Source organism: Pelodiscus sinensis, unplaced genomic scaffold (genome assembly GCF_049634645.1).
Source record: "Pelodiscus sinensis isolate JC-2024 unplaced genomic scaffold, ASM4963464v1 ctg36, whole genome shotgun sequence".
Lineage (NCBI taxonomy): Eukaryota > Metazoa > Chordata > Testudines > Trionychidae > Pelodiscus > Pelodiscus sinensis.
In genome coordinates, this window is record NW_027465931.1 from 587,283 (window position 1) to 605,182 (window position 17,900).

At 60.1% G+C, this 17,900-nt stretch overlaps 1 long non-coding RNA gene across 1 annotated transcript in view; it reads right to left on the reverse strand.

Moving 5' to 3' along the window:
• Positions 1-595: 595 nt before the first annotated feature.
• Positions 596-17,900, reverse strand: part of LOC142825140 (uncharacterized) — a 238,094-nt gene continuing 220,789 nt past the window's right edge. The window contains exons 2-3 of the long non-coding RNA XR_012899628.1: positions 1,025-1,177; positions 596-667 (exon numbers count right to left, since the gene is read on the reverse strand). This is a non-coding gene — a long non-coding RNA (uncharacterized LOC142825140). The remainder of the gene's footprint in view (positions 668-1,024; positions 1,178-17,900) is intronic.

Sequence of the window (17,900 nt, forward strand, 5' to 3'; positions counted from 1 at the left end):
TGAAAATTGAGCTCCCCCATCCCCTCAGGTGACAGTCGGGCTCCCCCATACGCAGCTGCCTAGGTAGGCACCTCCGCAGCCAGAGCCTGCCCCTGGCGCCCACGTCCCCTCCCCGACTGCCTGTCCCAGGCGACCACCTGAACCTGCGTCCCCCATTCCCTCAGATCACAGCTCCCTCCCTGACCCTGCACCCCCCGACACCCCTCCCCCAGGCCAGACTCCTCTCTGGCACCCGCACCCCCTCCCCCAAACCCTCTGCTCCCCCTTCACCCAGGTCACAGCTCCCTCCCTGACCCTGCACCCCCCCGACACCCCTCCCCCAGGCCAGACTCCTCTCCTGCGCCCATACCCCCTCCTGGACCCTGCACCCCTATCCACCGCCCCAGATCATACCCCCCCCCCTGCACCCAGGCTCCACCCCTAAGCTCCCTTCTGCACCCAACCGCCCCGTCCCAGACCCCAAACCCCTCGGTAGAAATGTGGCCCTTGATCAGTTGCCAAAATGGCCCCCCCATTACAAATTATTGACCAAGCCTGATCCAAATGTTTTTTGAAACATTGTTTAATGAGAATGTAAATACAATTCAATACAATTGGGAGGGTTGGGGGGAGGGGGACGCAGCTGCTGGCTCCTCAGCTCTTGCTGCTCTCACTGGGTGTCTTCCTGCTGCAAGGGAAGCAGAATCCGTCACATTCATCCCTGGGGACTCAGGGGAACTGGCCCCCCAGCATTTCCACCCTCCTCCCCCCTGCTCTCTGGTCACCCCCCGTCAGGCCCGCAGGGTGAGCTCCTGACCCCCCCCCCCCCAGAGCTCCTGACACCTCGGCCCCCTCCCGCCTCCTAGGACAGTTTCTGTGTTCAGAGCCTCCCCCACCCCCAGGGACGCTCGCAGGGGCAGGAGGGATTCTGCCAGCAGGGACGTGGGGTGGGGGCAGCCTGAGGAAAGGGGCGGGGGACTCCCTGAGGGGATGGGAAGGAGACCCTGGCCCTGCCCCACTCTCCTGATCTGCTCCGGCTGCTCACCATGTATTCCAGGAGCTGATGGGCCTGCCCATGCAGGGCGTGGGCCAGGACCAGCCCGGCCTGGCTGGGGCGCCGCAGGGGGGAGCGGGCAGCGAGCAGAGCCTTGTCCAAAAAGCAATTCTCCTGCTCTGGTGTAAAGAGCTGCCCAAAGACCTGAAATCAAGAGCACAGGAGGTTTCAGCTGACGGCCCAGAGCCCGGCCCCAACTCCTGGGGCTAAAACAGCTTCCTCCTCCCCCAAACTCCCTTCCAGACCCTGCACCCAGACGCTCTCCTCACCCGGCACCCCAACCCCTGCCCCAGGTCACAGCTTCCTCCTGCCCCCAAGACCCTCCTACCCCCACGAGGGCCCCAGCCAGCCCCACCCCCGAGCCCTGCCCTGCCCTGGCAGCGCGTCCTTACCTCTCCCACCCTCACGCTGTTGCTGTGAGCCAGGACCCATCTTTCTTTGTAGTAGTGTCTGCACCACAGGTCCTCTGCCTGGTGGATGTTGAGGCCTGCAAGAGACACAACAGGGTCATTCTGCTGGCAGGTCTGAGCCCTTCCCCTCCCACGGGTCCCTGCAGGCATCCCTGGGCAAATGGAGGGGCACAGGGGGCAGAAGGGGAAGACAGAGGGACGCATCCCCCCTTGGGCCAGTCTGGGGGAAAAGGGCTGGGTCCCCTCCCCCCGCCGCCGGCACCCTCAGGGTGTCCCTGGGGCCCAGGTCCCGGCTGGGTTCCTTACCCCTGTGGTGCAGGAGGAGTTGATACAGGCTGTGCACCCCCTCCCGGGCCAGCCGGCTGACGTCTTCGGATGGGTCCGAAATAAAAAGGCCCAGCTGGGCCACGTGGTGACCCATCCTCGGCCAGTCGGCGGAGTTCTGAGGGGAGAGAAGAGGGGGGGTCCCTCAGCATCCTGGGGCTGCACGTCCCATGCAAACGGCCGCCGAGGCGGGTCTGAGCTCGGGGGACGGACAGAGACACCTCCCGGGGCGGGGCGGGGCCGGCCTTGCGAGGAGACAACCCTGAGCAATGGCCCCGACTGAAGGGTCACTCCGGGGGTGGAACAAGGGGATCCACTGACGGCCACTCCCCAGTCCCCAGGCCCAGTCCCTCAAGAGCCCCCCTGAAGGGCCCAGGGTCGCCCCTCCCCGGGGAAAGGAGAACGCGGCCCATTCCCGGCCCATTCCCGGCCCTGCCTCTGCCTCCCGGGGACGCTCCCAGCCCCGCGCCCTGCAGCCCCAGACCCCCCGGCTCCGAGGTCACTTACGTCAAACCCCGGGAGTGTGGTGGCGACTCCCAGCAGGGCCGTGGTGCTGCCAAGGGCCCTGGCTCGCTCCTGGGGCAGGCGGGACTCCAGCCACGGGCTCAGGTGCTGGGGGGGAAAGAGGCAGGTCAGGACCCGTAGGGAGGTGCCGGTTCTGGGCAGAGCCTGGGGCTCCTCTCGGACTGTGCCCCCCCCCCAGCCACTGACACTGCTCCTCTCTCGGCCCCCCCCCGAGGAAGCAGGGACAATGGCCCCGTCCCCCCCACGGGGCTCACCTCCATTATGAGCTGCAGCCGGGCGGTGTCTGGGGACTCGGCGAGGAGGCTCGCCAGTAGGGCCTGGAGGTCGTAGGGAAGGGCCCGGATGAACTGCTGCAAGACAAGGGGGAGCCCTGGGTCAGAGGGGGGTTGGGGAATCCAGGCCACCCGCTGGCTCCTGGGTGCAGCCTTGAGCAGGGTCTGAGCCGCCTCGCAGAGCAGGGAGGAGCCCAGGCTGGGCATGGAAGGGACGGGCCCCCCGGGAGAGCAACGGGAACCCTGGAGGGAAGGATCCAAACCTGCAGCTTCTTCCCTCCCTCTGCCACCCCCCCCCCACTCCTCTCTGGAGCTCCAGCCCAGCCCGGGAGCAGGGCCCGGAGGGACGTACCTGCGTGTGGATGGGCTCCTGCTGCCAGTCCCCAGACACTGTCTGTCCCACGGCCGCCGTCAGCAGGGGGCTCAGGAGCTGGGCCCGCAGGGGAGGCTGCAAGGTGCTGGCAGGAGAGAGGGGCAGAGACTGTTAATTCAGCAGCAGGAGACAGAGACTTTCCCACTCCCTGGCCAGGGGATCTGCTCTGGGGGGAGTCGGCGGGGGGGGGGGGGTCGGTACCTGAGGCTGCAGGCGGCGTTGAGGCAGTCGGCCAAGACCAGCGGGGGGGGCGAGTCCTCCATGATCTCCTGTGAGACCCAAGGAGACAAAGGGGCGTGTGAGGCTGGGCCCCCAAGAGACGCTCACGCGGCCAGCGCCCCCAAACAGCAGGATCCAACCCCACTGCCTCCCGCTGCCCTGTAGCCCCCCTGCCCGACACAGGGCCCCTCCCAGCACCCCCCTCCCAAACCGGGACCAGCTCAATCCTTGTCCCCAGGCCGTCTCCTGCCCCTCCCTGCCCTGGTGACCAGCCTCTGAACCTCCTCATCCCTGCTCCCCAGGCGCATCCCCAGCAGCCCGCTCGGCTCCCTTCCAGCCCCCCATGGCCCGGGGAGACCCCTCCCTGTCCCGAATCCCCCTTCCTGTCCGGCACCCCAGACCTGCCCCATTTCTGTGTCCCTCCCTCCTCCAGCATCCCCACCCGCCCTCCCCATGTCCACCTCCAGCCCTCCTGGCTCCACCCATCCCGTTTCCAGCACCCCCACCCGCTGCCATGGCCCAGGCAGACCCCTGTCCACCCCACGTATCCCCTTCCCTCCTCCCGGCTGCCGCGACTCGCTTACAACGATCCTGGCCATCATGGTGTCCTTGCAGCAGCGCGGCGCCAGGGTGTCCTCGCCCCTTTGGAGGGCGGCGAGGCAGGCGAGGGGGATGGCCAAGAGGAACCGCTGCAGGGCGGCTGGGCTCTGCACCCCAGAGAGAGTCTGTGAGCCTGGGGCCTGCCTGCCCCCCACGGACAGCTGCAGGGCTCAGGTCTCCCAGGAGTGGAGGTGGGAGTTGCTGGTTGTCGAAGCACCCACACTCCCCCCCCAACTGCTGCCTCAGGCTTGTGGGGGCCCAGCTGGTGCATGACAAGAGCCCCCAGCTTGGGGGGCCCAGGTCATGCAGGAGAAGGGGCCCCAGAGGGATCCCCAGGGACAAGCCCCTCTTGGAGGGGGGGGGGACGTGCTGGGAAGGGGCCGGACAATCTCGGGTCCCCCCCGTGTGGAGAAGGTTCCTACCGTGTCCCGGGTGTGGAGCTGCTCTTCGATGTCGTAGATGGCCCCTTCCTCCACCCGGGAGTCCACCCGCTCCTGGCAGAGCTCCGCCGAGGCACAGGGGGGCTCTGTGCGGGAGGGAAGGGACCAGGGTGACTCCAGCGGCCAGCAGGGGTCACGCGCCCCCATGTCAGGGACCCAGGGCAGGTTGGGCCCCACATGCCCCTCGCAGGGACCCATCCCCCTTCCACCCTCACATCTGCCAACGCCCTCAGCAGAGCCCCCACCAGGAAGAAGAGAGCCAAGCAGCCCCCGCCCCCATCCATTGCCCTGGCTGCGGGGCAGACACTGGGGCTGCCCCTCCCCGCCCCCCCCCCCCGGGTACTGGGTGAGCCCCTGGGCCCAGCGTGTTCACGGCCCCTCACCTGGGACTGAGCGGCTGCAGGAGGTGGCCCGGCTGCAGCTGGAGGCCCAGGCGCTGCTGCTGACGGACCTGGACCCACAGCTGCAGGGGCTGGTGCGGGGAGCGACGGGCTGGGGGCTCCCGGAGACTGGCAGGTCCCCGGGGGCCGGGCAGGGCGATGCCCCCTGGTGGTAATGGGGGCTGGGCTCCCGGGGCAGGTGTTTCTCTCCACAGAGGAGGCCCCGGAGCCACCCTACCCGGCTCCCCCGCTGGGCTGGGTCCCGCCTGCCCAGCCGCCTCTGGAGCCAGGTCCAGGGGGGCCTGGCCGGTGGGCGAGTCGCCCCGAGCTGGTGGGATCCAGCTTCCCTGCCCGCGGGGACGGAGAAGCTGCTCCCCACCGGCCCTGGGGCCATCTTCAGGGCTTTCTTGAACCACAGCCGAAAACGTTTGGCCATGCTGCAAATGAGGGGAGCAAAGGGGAGCTTGGGGCGCAGCCTGCAGAGCTAAATCCAGGGGTTCCAGCTCCCCAGAGCGACTGCCCCCAGCCCCCAAATGGCCCCTTGCTTATCGGTTCGGTCTTGCACAGGCACTGCAAGGACCTGAGGGTATGTCTACACTACCCCGCTAGTTCGAACTAGGAGGGTAATGTAGGCATTCCACACTTGCAAATGAAGCCCGGGATTTGAATTTCCCGGGCTTCATTTGCATAAGCGGGGAGCTGCCATTTTTAAAACCCCACTCGTTCGAACCCCGTGCAGCGCGGCTACACGGGGCACGAACTAGGTAGTTCGAACTAGGCTTCCTAGTTCAAACTACCGTTACTCCTCATTCCACGAGTCTCCTGCCCATCAACAGCCCCTTCTTGGCCAATCAGGGGAGAATCTAAGGTGTGGGGGGTGGAGCGTTCTCCCCAAAGACACCGGCATAGACTTGTTCCAGCCCCACCTCCCCAGTCCCCACAATGGGGGCTGCATCCCCCACCCCACGGCTCCTGCAAACCACCCCCCGTCCTTCAGCTAGTCTGTTGGGTCCCAAGCTGGGGGAGGCAGCAAGGGAAGGTCACAGAGGAGGCAAGAACAGAGCAGAAATGTGGGGGGATGGAGGAAAAGGGAAACCAACCAGGAGAAAGCCCCAGTGGCGCTAAGGACGCAGCCCAGGTGAGGAATCACCTTCTGGCCCTTGACCGAGGGCTGGGCCTGCCTGGAACCCAGCCGGCCCCGGGCGGGATCCAACCCCTGGGGGCTCTTACCTTCGTCACAAAGGTGTCGGGATGTGGAACTCACAGAACGCGAACGAACCGTGAGGAGGAGACGCACCAGAGCTAAAGCAACCGGGGGTCTCCAAAGTCCCCTGGGCCCGCCCCCCGCTTTTATCAGCCTGAGATGTGGGTCCCTCTGTGAGGTCATCACCTCCCCACCTGCCCTTTGCCTTATATGCTGAGGGCTGCCCAAAGCCCCTGTGAGGTCACCGCCCCCCCCTCACCCTGCCAGGCAAATGTCCTGCCTCTGGCCACCCCCCTGGGAAGTTTGAGCCATTACTAGGGGTCCCTCCACCTCCCTCATAGGCTGCTCCCTGCCCGACACTGCAGGCTTCTTGCACGAGAGCTGTTTCACGCCGGAGTTCTTGCGCAAAAGGTCTCGTGCAAGAGTGCCTCCACCCTGCCATAGGCTTTTGCACAAGAGCGTCCATGGCAGTGTGAACGCTCTCTTGTGCAAGAAAGCTCTGATGGTCATTTTAGCCATAAAAGTGTCTGGCTCAAGAAGCCCCTGGTGCCCGTCCACGCTGCCTTCTTGCACAACAGCTCTTGCACAAAGGGGGCTTAGTCATCGTCGGGAGAGGAATAACTCCTGTGCAAGGAGCCCTGTTCTCTGATGCTTTACTGCAAATTTACTTCTGCAAGAACACACGTAGAGTGTAGACGCGCCACAAGTTTTTTCGCAAGAACACGCAAAAACAAGCCATGTGGATGTTTTCTTTTTAGGCAAAAGCCCCTTTTTGCACAAGATCGGTCGGCCTTTTTGCAGGCATAGGGATCTTGTGGGAAAAGGGGTTTTTTTGCACAAAAAGTAAACATCCACACGGCTTGGTTTTGCGCACAAACCCCGAGCACAAAAACGGATCGGCAGAAAATATGCAAATGACATTGCGTGTCATAGAGTCTCTCGTTAGCATATTTGTTGCCAAAAAAACTCGTTGTGTAGACGTAGCCTAGGAGAGAAGCGATCTCAGACACAAAGCCCTTCAGTAAGAGGGCATAGCCCTGGGGCGTGGTAGGAGACGTACGGCAGACATGGGAGGTCACTCTCCTAGCTATTTGGCACGGAGGAGGCCTCAGCTGGAGCACTGTGTCCAGATCTCAGGGCCATGCTTTAGGAGAGAGAGTCCAGAGGGGAACTATGAAAAGGGATTAGGGACGTTAGATATTCACTGAGTAGTCAATTAACCTCATGATTTCTTATCGGTTACTTGACTTTTCGATAGTCCCCAGGGGCCAGCTGTCTCAGTCCTGGCTCGCGCTGGGTCCGGGACCTACCCCCTCTGCGGCTCTGCATTTACAGTGTGTTAGGAGCCAGGCAGGCAGGCAGCCTCGCTCAGTTCCAGTTTGCACCAGGTCCAGAAGCTCAGACCCAGCCCCCAGGCAAGGGCTGCTGCCAGCTTGTGCTGCTGCCTCTGATACAGAGGCAGCAGTACGGAGTGCCAGGAGGGAACTGGTCTAAAAAGCACCTCCCCTTGCGACCTGGCTGCCTGTCATCCCACGCTGCTGCCTCCGTTTTTGGCGAGAGAGAGCCGCCTGTCTTGAGACACCGGTGGGGAGTCGGATTTTCAAAAGGCAGGTCTCTGTCCTTTGTGAGCCTTCCAAAGCGCTTCGGTGGGGGGAGGGGGCAGGAAGGCGGACGACACTCAGGAATTGTAGCACCCAAATCCACGGAGTGTTTCGCCAGCACCTCCTGCAACAGAGCCCAATCCCTGACAGGCTTTTAGGCAAGATAGATCATTTGAAAAAATGACAGACACAGGGTTTTCCGTCACCGCTCTCCCTTTCTTTTATTTCCCTGGGCTAACTGGCTTGTTCCTCTTTGGCTAAGGATGGAAGGGTATGTCTACACTACAATGTTAGTTCGAACTAACGGACGTTAGTTGGAACTAACATTCATAGCCGCTACACTAGCGCTCCGCTAGTTCGAATTTGAATCGAACTAGCGGAGCGCTTAGTTCGAACTAGGAAAACCTCATTTTACGAGGCTTAAGCCTAGTTCGAACTTACTAGTTCGAATTAAGGGCTGTGTAGCCCCTTAATTCGAACGAGTGGGAGGCTAGCCCTCCCCAAGTTTCCCTGGTGGCCACTCTGGCCAACACCAGGGAAACTCTATGCCCCCCTCCCGGCCCCGGACCCCTTAAAGGGGCACGGGCTGGCTACGGTGCCCGTGCCAGGTGCAAGCCTGCTAGCACCCAGCCAGCAGACCCTGCACCTGGCACGGCACAGAGCCACCCACCCGATGTCCCCCAGCCCACCCCCTCTTCCCGGGACCAGGCTGGCGGCTCCCGGAAGCTTGCCCGGGACCGCAAGAGGCGGGTACATTCCTGGGCTAGTGCGGACATCGTGGACCTCGTCCACGATCTCCGCACTAGGCACAGGAAAGTGGCCATCTAGGGCAGGAGAGCTGCCAGCCTGGCCACCCAGGAGCAGGTGTGCATGAAAATCAAGGGGGTCCACTGAGACCCCCGACCCTGAGCCCTGAGCTTACAATGGCCGTCCTGGGTCAGACCAAAGGTCCATCTAGCCCAGTAGCCTGTCTGCCGACAGCGGCCAACCCTAGGGACCGTGGAGGGGATGGACCAAAGACAGTGACCAAGCCATTTGTCTCGTGCCATCCCTCTCCAGCCTTGCACAAACTTTGGGCAGGGACACCACTCCTACCCCCTGGCTAAGACTACTCCATGGACCCAACCTCCATGACTTGATCTCACTTCCCTTTAAACTCTGTTCTAGTTGTAGCCTTCACAGCCTCCTGCAGCAAGGAGTTCCACCGATTAACTATTTGCTTTGGCAACAACAACAACTTTCTCTTACTAGTTTCAAGCCTGCTACCCAGTCCTTTCCTTTGGTGTCCTCTAGTCCTTCTTTATGGGAACTCATGAAGAACTTTTCTGAATGCACCCTCTCCACCCAACCCCTGCTTTTAGAGACCTCTAGCCTGTCCCCCCTCCGTCTCCTCTTTTCTAAGCTGAACAGTCCCAGTCTCTGTAGCCTCTCTTCATCTGGGACCTGTTCCCAACCCCTTATCATGTTAGTTGCCCTCCCCTCTCCCAGCCTTAATCTTCCCCTCTCCCACCTCCTTTTCCCAGTCTCCCCCAGTTTTGTTCAATAAAGACAGAGTCAATGTTGGAAGAAACGTTATCTTTATTTTGTACATCAATAAGAAGGGGGGCTAGGGAAGGGTAAGTGGAAGGAGGTGAGGGAGGAATGGGGTACGAGCCCCCGATGGGGAGGACTGGGCTGGCTCTGCAGGCTTCTGGGGGTGGAAGCTCTCCTGCAGCCCCCCGATTACCCCCTCTCCCCAGATGGCAGCCTGCGGCAAGTGCAGCCGGGCTGATGGCTGAGTGGTGTGATGTGCCCAGTGTGGGTACTCCGGGCACTCCAAGCCAGGACTGGTTTTCAAGCGGGGCACCCCTTAGATCTGTCTGTCCGGGGTGAGGGTCGGGACCCTTTAAGCGCAGCCCTCGGCTAGCCTGAGACTGCATCTCCACGCTCTAAGTCCTCCTCTGATGCCCTGCTGGCACTGCTTCCGGCCATCCTTAAGCCCTGTTCAGAGTCCACTCAATGTGGACTTGCTAGTTCGAATTAGCAAAACTAGTTTTTAGTTCTAGACGCGTTAGTTCGAATTAGCTTAGTTCGAACTAGCGCTGTAGTGTAGACATACCCGAAGAGAGGAGCCAGCAGGGGTAGAATGAATTGTGTACCAGGTCCTGGAAACAAGAGCATCTCCTCCAGATCACCCATCCACACCTGAACTGTTTAAAAGCTTGGCTGCCAATAAAGACACCTTAGCTCAGCAAATGCCAAGCCAGGCACCTGTGTTTGGACACGAGGGGTGCACAGGGATGTGAGAACCAGGAAGGCTGATCTGTGAATTCACCCCCAACCGTCCCAGTACAAGACAGACGCTTGCGCCAACCAGCAGGGGTCACTGCTCCTCCGGTTTGGCTTGGACAAAGGTGCCCATCTGTTTGGTGTTCGCGTCTCAGAGCTGCGCCAGCTGCCTCTGGCCACGGCGGAGCAGATACTCGATGTGCATCACGTCGGCCCGGGGGATGCTGGCGTTCTTCCGGAACTCAGCCTGGATGCGAGGCAGGAATCCCGGCTTCTCCCGGCCGGTGCGCAGGAACTGCCTGTATAGGCTCAGGACGTGCTTCTGCAGCTTGCTACGCCGGGCCATGGTGCGCCTGGGGAGCCCTCCCAGGCCACGGGGGGGCCAGCGCCACGAGGCAGGGGCTGGAAGTGAACAGAGGCGGAGATGTTAGAGCAGCATCTCATTCCCAGACGCGCCTGTGCGGGCAGTTCTGTGCCCTTTTCACCCCCACCTGCTAGGGTTACCAGATGGTTTAAAAAAAATACCGAACAGCAGGGGCTGGGGGGGGCGGGGGGCGGGACTGGCTGGAAGAGAGGGGGTGGGGGGGAACCGGCCGCCGGGAAGCAGGGCTGGCTGGGAGGGGGCTGGAGGGAGCGGGGCTGGCCGGGGGGCAACCAGCCGTCGGGAAGCGGGTCTAGTTGGGTTGAGGACCAAGAGGTGGGGGAACCGGCCGGCAGCGCTGCAGAGATGTACCAGAGCCTGGGTCGGATTCATCTTTGGTGGGCCCTGGCTCCTAGACCATAGACACACTCGTTCCCCCCGCCCTCCCGGAGGCCCTAGGGAAAATGGCACCCCGGCCCTGTGGACATGGTGCCCTCTCTGTTTCCCTTGGCCCCGTAGGCACTAAGCTCCACTCCTGCCACCCAACTCCTACAAGGCCCGACGGATTTCTCTGTGGCCCCCGACCTAAAAAAGGATCCCCCCAGCCCTGTGTTAGGGGATACGAGGGAGTCTGGCTGGGACGTAAGTGCAAATAACTCTGCTCTTAGCAGCTCTGAACCGATGGGCTCTGCCCTGTGCCCCAACCAAGAACCCTAACATAAGAACGGCAGTACTGGGTAGCCTGTCTGCTGACAGTGGCCAGCACCAGGTGCCCCAAAGAGGGTTGACCAAAGACAATGATCAAGCGATTTGTCTCCTGCCATCCTTCTCCAGCCTTCCACAAACAGAGGCCAGGGACACTATTTCTATCTCTTGGCTAATGGCCTTTTATGGACCTAACCTCCGTGAAATTATCTAGCTTCTCTTTAAATCCTGTTATAGTTCTAGCCTTCACAGTCTCCTCTGGCAAGGAGTTCCGCAGGTTGACTACACCCTGTGTGAAGAAGAACTTTCTTTTATTAGTTTTAAACCTGCTACCCATTAACTTCATTTGGTGTCCTCTAGTTCTTCTATTATGGGAACTAATAAATCACTTTTCTTGATTCACCCTCTCCACACCACTCATGTTTTTATAGACCTCTATCATATCCCCCCTCAGTCTCCTCTTTTCTAAACTGAAAAGTCCCATCGCTTTAACCTCTCTTCATATGGGACCCGTTTCAAACCCCTAATCATGTTAGTTGCCCTTTTCTGAACCCTTTCCAAGGCCAAAATATCTGTTTTGAGGTGAGGAGACCACATCTGTACACAGTATTCAAGATGTTGGTGTCCCATAGTTTTATACAGGGGCACCCTGAGTTACCAAACCACATGACACTGCCCATTAAAAACCCACCAGGACTTACCCAGCGTTTATATGCAGAGGTCCCGCACCAGCAGCAATCTGCACTGGACAGGAAACCATCCGCCCAGCACGCGCGGGAAATCACAGGAACCCAGCCTGGACGGTCCGATGCCCCAGCCCTGACAGAAGAAAATCAAGGTGTGCTTGAAGTGCCACGCCCACCATCCCTTGGTCCTCTGGGGCATTCGGCACATCCTGCTGGGTGAAAGGGCCGGTCACAGCTCCAGGGTCTGTCACACTTCAGGGCCTTTGGCAGCTCCTATTCACCGGGGTCAGGCAGATAATCGCCCCGAGCTTTCCCAGCACTTTTCAGCATCAGCTCTCAAAGGGGGGCAGCGTGACCCCCATGGGAGCAGGGGAATGTAAAAGAAGGAATGGGGCAGGGCGGGGCAGGCAGCCAATGGCTTCTCCTAATTCAGTGGTCCCCAACCATTTGAGGTTTCCCGGCGCCAAGGGGCGTGGCCGTTTGCCCGCAGGGCGCCCTGGCGCGGGGACCCCCATTGTGCACCTGGGGGCGGGGACCCCCCCATAGCCACATTCCCAGGGCCGCCCCCCCCCACAAGCACTGCACGCCCAAGGCCGGGCCCGCCAAGCGCAGCGCGCCCAGGACCGGCGCTCTCCCCCAAAGCACCACGCGCCCGGGGCCTGCGCTGGCACTGACACTCTCCCCCCCCAAGCACCGCGCGCCCGGGGCCGGTGCTCTCCAAGTGCTGCGCACCGAGGGCTGGCGCACCCTGCAAGTGCCGCGCGCCCGGGGCCTGCGCTCCCCCCATGCACCACGTGGCCATAGCGCGGGCAGCCAATCTGCGGCGCCCCCGGGGCTGGCGCTCACCGTGCACCATGCGCCCGGGGCCAGCTCCGGCACCGCACATGCGCCACGTGCCCGGGGCCAGGCCAGCCCTGAGCACTTGGCGGGCGCATACAAATGCTGTTCTTGTGCAAAAAGCCTGCAGTGTAGACATAGCCTTAGAGGGGCAACCCCAACAGTCATTACTAACAAGGAGTCCTGTGGCACCTTGAAGATTTATTTGGGCATCAGCTGTTGCGGAGGAAAAGCAGGTCCAAGTGTTTTTTACCCCTGGAAGCGGATGCCCAAATACACGTGTTAGTCTTTAAGGTGCCCCAGGGTGCCTCTGTTTAAACAAGTGGAAGAGAAGGGCCTGTGTGCACCTCATAGGATGCCAGGCTAGACTGAAGATCACAATGGCCCTCTCTGGCCTGGAAGTTAATGAATGGTTACATCTGGCCAGGCTGCCTCTCTTTATGCTTGCATTAACTAACTGGGTTATTTGCAGGTGTTGTACTCAGTCCAGCTGTGTCGGAGCGCCTGCTGCTGGAGGAGAACGCAAAAGTTCTGTTACCTGGTTTGTAAGTCTGGAGCCTTCTCTACTGCATGAGGTACAAGCCACCTGGCTCTTCGCTAAAGTTGCAGAGCCGAGTCACTATCGCTGGATGTGGTCTCCGTGCCCAGAGTCCCCAGAGACCACAAACCAGATAAGATTCGAAATCGCCCAAGCAGATTTTTTGCGTAACAACATGCAATAATAGTTGCCAGCGAACAGACTCAGCGCTGCGCCGCTACACTTTATGGAAGCCGTGGCAATGTCCTAACACCCACTGAGCACCATCCAGTGCCCCCACACAGTCAGCTGGTGAACACCATTTGAGGTGAACTTTTATACATTCCTGACGTATCAGGTTGCTACCCCCTGTTACCTGGTTACCGTCCCTTACCTTGCAGAAGGGGGCTTACTTCCTAGTCTTCATACTGTCAACTTACTATCTGTTATGCTGTCAACTTTGACCTGGTCCTGAACATAGGTCGGTATGTACTTTATTTGTGGGAGGTAAATGGTACCAAGATGTTCCTTAGGACAATCCACAGAACTACAGACCGGTCAGCCTCACCTCACTCCCCGGAAAAATCAGGGAGGGGATCCTCAAGGAATCCATTTTGAAGCACTTAGAATAAGGAAAGGGATCAGGAGCAGTCAGCATGGATTCACCAAGGGCAAGTCATGCTTGACGAACCTGATTGCTTTCTATGACGAGGTAACTGGCTCTGTGGACATGGGGAATTCAGTGGATGTGATATACCTGGACTTATTCTTGCCAGCAAGTTAAGGAAGTATGGATTGGATTAATGGACTGTAAGATGGATAGAAATCGGGCTAGACTGTTGGGCTCAATGGGTAGTGATCAACAGCTCGATGTCGGACTGGCGGTCAGTTTCAAGCAGAGTACCTCAAAGACCGGTTCTACGGTCGGTTTTGTTCAACATCTTTATTAATGACTGGATGAGGGGATGGATTGCACCCTCAGCAAGTTTGCCTATGTCACTAAGCTAGGGGGAAAGGTAGATACATTGGACGGTAGGGTATATGGTGCAGAGTGTCCAAGACATATTGGAGGATTGGGCCAAAAGAAATCTGATGAGGTTCAACAAGGACAAGTGCAGAGTCCTGCACTTGAATGGAAGAATCCCAAGAATTGTTATAGGCTGGGACCGACTGGCTAAGTAGCAGTTCTGCAGAAAAGGACCTGGGGGTTACAGTGGATGAGAAGCTGGATATGAGTCAACAGTGTGCCCTTGTAGCCAAGAAGGCTAATGGCATATTAGGGTGCATTAGGAGGAACATTGCCAGCAGATCTAGGGAAGTGATTATTCCCCTTTATTGGGATGTGGTGAGGCCACGTCTGGAGTATTGTGTCCAGTTCTGGGCCCCCCACTACAGGAAGGATGTGGACGCATTGGAGAGGGTCCAGTGGAGGGCAACAAAAATTATTAGGAGGCTGGAGCACATGACTTAGGAGAGGCTGAGGGAGTTGGGCTTGTTTAGTCTGCAGAAGAATGACGGGGGATTTGATAGCAGCCTTTAACTATCTGAAGGGAGGTTCCAAAGAGGATGGAGAGAGGCTGTTCACAGTGGTGACGATGGCAGAACGAGGAGTGATGGTCTCAAGGTGCAGTGGGGGAGGTGTAGGTTGGATATTAGGAAAAACTCTTTCCCTAAGAGAATGGGGAAGCACTGGAATGGGCTAACTAGGGAGATGGTGGAATCTCCATCCCTAGAGGTTTTTAAGTCCTGATTTGACACAGACCTGGTTGGGATGTGTGACGGCGCGTTGGGGGTCCCCTGTCTCCTGCACCCCGAAATGGCACAAACAGACCGCACCAGCCGGTGGAATAGAGGAAGTTTATTGCCTCTCCAGGATACAGCACAGCACAGATGTAATCTGATCACAGAGCTAGGCTAGGATGCCTCAGGCCCCCTTGAGAGGGGGGAGACTGGGCCCCTAAACTCCAGCTCCTCTCCCTAGGCTGTCTCCTCCATCCTCACAGACAGCCAGCCACCAACTCTCTGACTTCCAGCCCTGCCCCCCAGCCAGGGCAGCATTCCACCTTCCTTTGTTCCTCTCTATGGGGGGTGTCTGGTCACTGGTTTGCATAGTGACTCATCCTTTTTTGCTGGGTCATGGCCCCCACGACAGCCAGTGGGGGTTACCCCAGAGCCAGCAGCATAGAAACCAGCCAGGTACCCCCACTACGTCACAGTTCTCCCCCCTCCGAGAGCGAACTGAGCAGGGTCACTCCGCTCGTGACCTAGGGAAGTTCGGGTCCTCTGCGTGGGAACCCGCCCTGGGGACATGGGTGCTCCCCTTGACTTGGGCCTGATGAGGCCCCACATGAGCTGGCTTCCCTCTGTCCACTTGCCGCCCCGCTCCAGGGCGACTGGCACGGGCCTGTCCTCGGGGGTCACACCCACCCTTCCGCTGGCCTTGATCTCTGGCCGGGGTCTCTCGGGCCGGGGCCATGAGCCCAGTGAGCCTTCTCTGGACCGCCAGGGCGGCTTCCATCCCCGATGCTCCATCCAGGGAGGTCTTCCCCTCCCATAACTCTCTCAGCAAGCCCAGAGGGTCCTCTATCTGGGGTAGAGACCCCCAAGCCGCTTTCCTCCTGTCTTGGGCCTTCCCGCCCCTCTGGCAGGAGTCACAGGACCGGCAGTACCGCTGCACGGCTGTAAAGATTCCCGGCCAATAGAAGTGCTGGAGCAGCCTCAGCTGGGTGCTCCGGATCCCCCGGTGGCCCCCAACGGGGACATTGTGGGCCAAATACAGCAGCTTAAGGCGATACTTTCGGGGGACGACCAGCTGCCGCTGGACCCTCCATGCCCTCACCTTCCTGGGGGGAAGCCATTCACGGAACAGGAGCCCACGCTCCCGCAGGAATCTCTCCTGGCCACCTCTCCCCCGGGGCTGAGCTGCACGGAGGCCAGCCTGGTCCCTCAGCCTCTGCAAGGAGGGGTCTGCCTGCACCTCAGCCTGGAATTCAGCTGCTGAGGCAGGGATCGGGACCTGTCCCCCACCTCTGCCTAGGTCCGGAGTTCCTGCCTGGCTGGACCCCGTGTCCACTGGAATGGGACCCTGAGGCTGCTGCCAGGAGTCCTTCCCTGGACCCACGTTGTCAGCCCCCCGCTGGCTCTGGGTGGTGACTAGAGCCCGCTGGGATTCATGGGGCCACTCCTCTAGGTCATTCCCCATCAGCACCTCGGTGGGCAAGTGCGGGTGCACCCCCACTTCCTTGAGGCCCTCCTTGGCCCCCCATTTCAGATGCACCCTGGCTACAGGCACCTTAAACAGGGACCCGTCTATGCCCTTCAGGGTCAGCTGGGTGTGGGGTAGTATCCGCTCTGGGGCCACTATGTCGGATCGGGCCAGAGTCACCTCCGCCCCCGTGTCCCAGAAGCCCGTCACCTTCCTACCATCCACCTCCAGGGGTATGAGGCACTCGCTCCGCAGGGGCCGTCCTGCCCCCACACGGTAGACAGAGAAATCCGCCTCCTGAGAATCAGACCTCCCAGGGGAGGTGCACTGAGCATCCTTCCCCTCTCTCTGAGCTGAGGTTTGCTTGCCAGCCCCTGCCTCTGGGGCAGCCTGCCCTTCCTCCCGCCCCAGCCAGTTAACCCTGGAAAGTCCCCGGTCCTGGGACCTGGTGCACTGAGCCCTCTTGTGGCCTTTTTGCCCACAGCGCTGGCAAGTTAGGCTTTGGGCTGTCTCTGTCCAGGCTGTCTCTGTCCTGGGGCCCTCCAGCCAATGGGAAGCGAGGGCTAATGTTGCTGGTGTTTCAACATTCGGAGCCGGCTGGCACAGCTGCTGCCGCGGCCCCGGGGGCTGCGAGCAGGCAGGAGGCGGAGGTGAGGGGCGGGGGGCTTGACAAAGCCCTGGCCGGGTTGATTTACTTGGGATTGGTCCTGCCTAGAGCAGGGGGCTGGATTTGATGACCTTCTGAGGTCTCTTCCAGCTCTATGATTCTATGATTCCCTCCCCTTTCCTTCACCATCATTAATATCCTTTTGCAGTGAGTTCCAGAGGTTGATTATACACTTCAAAATACGTCCGTTTTAACTAGAGCTGGAAGGACGTTTTCTGAGGGGATGTTTTTCCATTGGAAAATGCTGATTTTAGTGACCTTTTGTTTGGAAGGGGAAAACTCCACCATTTCAGAACATTAAAATGTAGTTTTCCATTCCTGAAATGACTCTTTGTTTGGTCTCTTTAAAGTTTATCTTCCGTAATCCACCGTACTACATTTAAAAAAAGTCAAAATCTAAACAAAACGTGAATTTATTTGCAGAACTGTGTGTGATCAGGAAAAAAAAGTCAAAATCCTGGAATTTCTAGTCCCAATTCAACCCTACTTTTAGCCACCTTGGTGCCAGGGATGTAAAATCTCATTTAATTAGCTAACCAGTTAAACAATATGTTGAACCAGTTAACCGATTAAATGGGACACGTAGGACGTGTTAAAGATGGGCTTGGAGCAGCCCACACACCTACCCCCGTGGCACACTGCTGTGACTGCTGAGCAACCCTACCCGTGGCGTGCCAGAGTGCCCTCTGCCTATGGCTGGTGGAGGGCTGCTCCAGCCCCCTCTGGTTAACCATAACCGGCTTACTGGTTAACCATTCACTTCCGAACTTGGTGTCCCCACTGCTAACATTAGGACAGTGGTCCCCAACACGGTGCCCGCATTTGTATGCGCCCGCCAAGTGCTCAGGGCTGGCCTGGCCCCGGGCACGTGGCGCATGTGCGGTGCCGGAGCTGGCCCCGGGCGCATGGTGCACGGTGAGCGCCGGCCCCGGGGGCGCCGCAGATTGGCTGCCCGCGCTATGGCCACGTGGCGCATGGGGGGAGCGCAGGCTCCGGGCGTGCGGCACTTGCAGGGTGCGCCAGCCCTGGGCGCACAGCGCTTGGACAGCGCCGGCCCCGGGCGCGCGGTGCTTGGTGGGGGGAGAGTGCCAGCGCTAGTGCCGGCCCCGGGCGCGTGGCGCTTGCAGGGTGCGCCGGCCCCGGGCACGCGGTGCTTGGGGGGAGAGCGCCGGTCCCGGGCGCGCGGCGCTTGGTGGGAGGCCCGGCCCTGGGCATGCGGTACTTGTGGGGGGGGGGGGGGGGGCGGCCCTGGGAATGTGTCTATGGGGGGGCC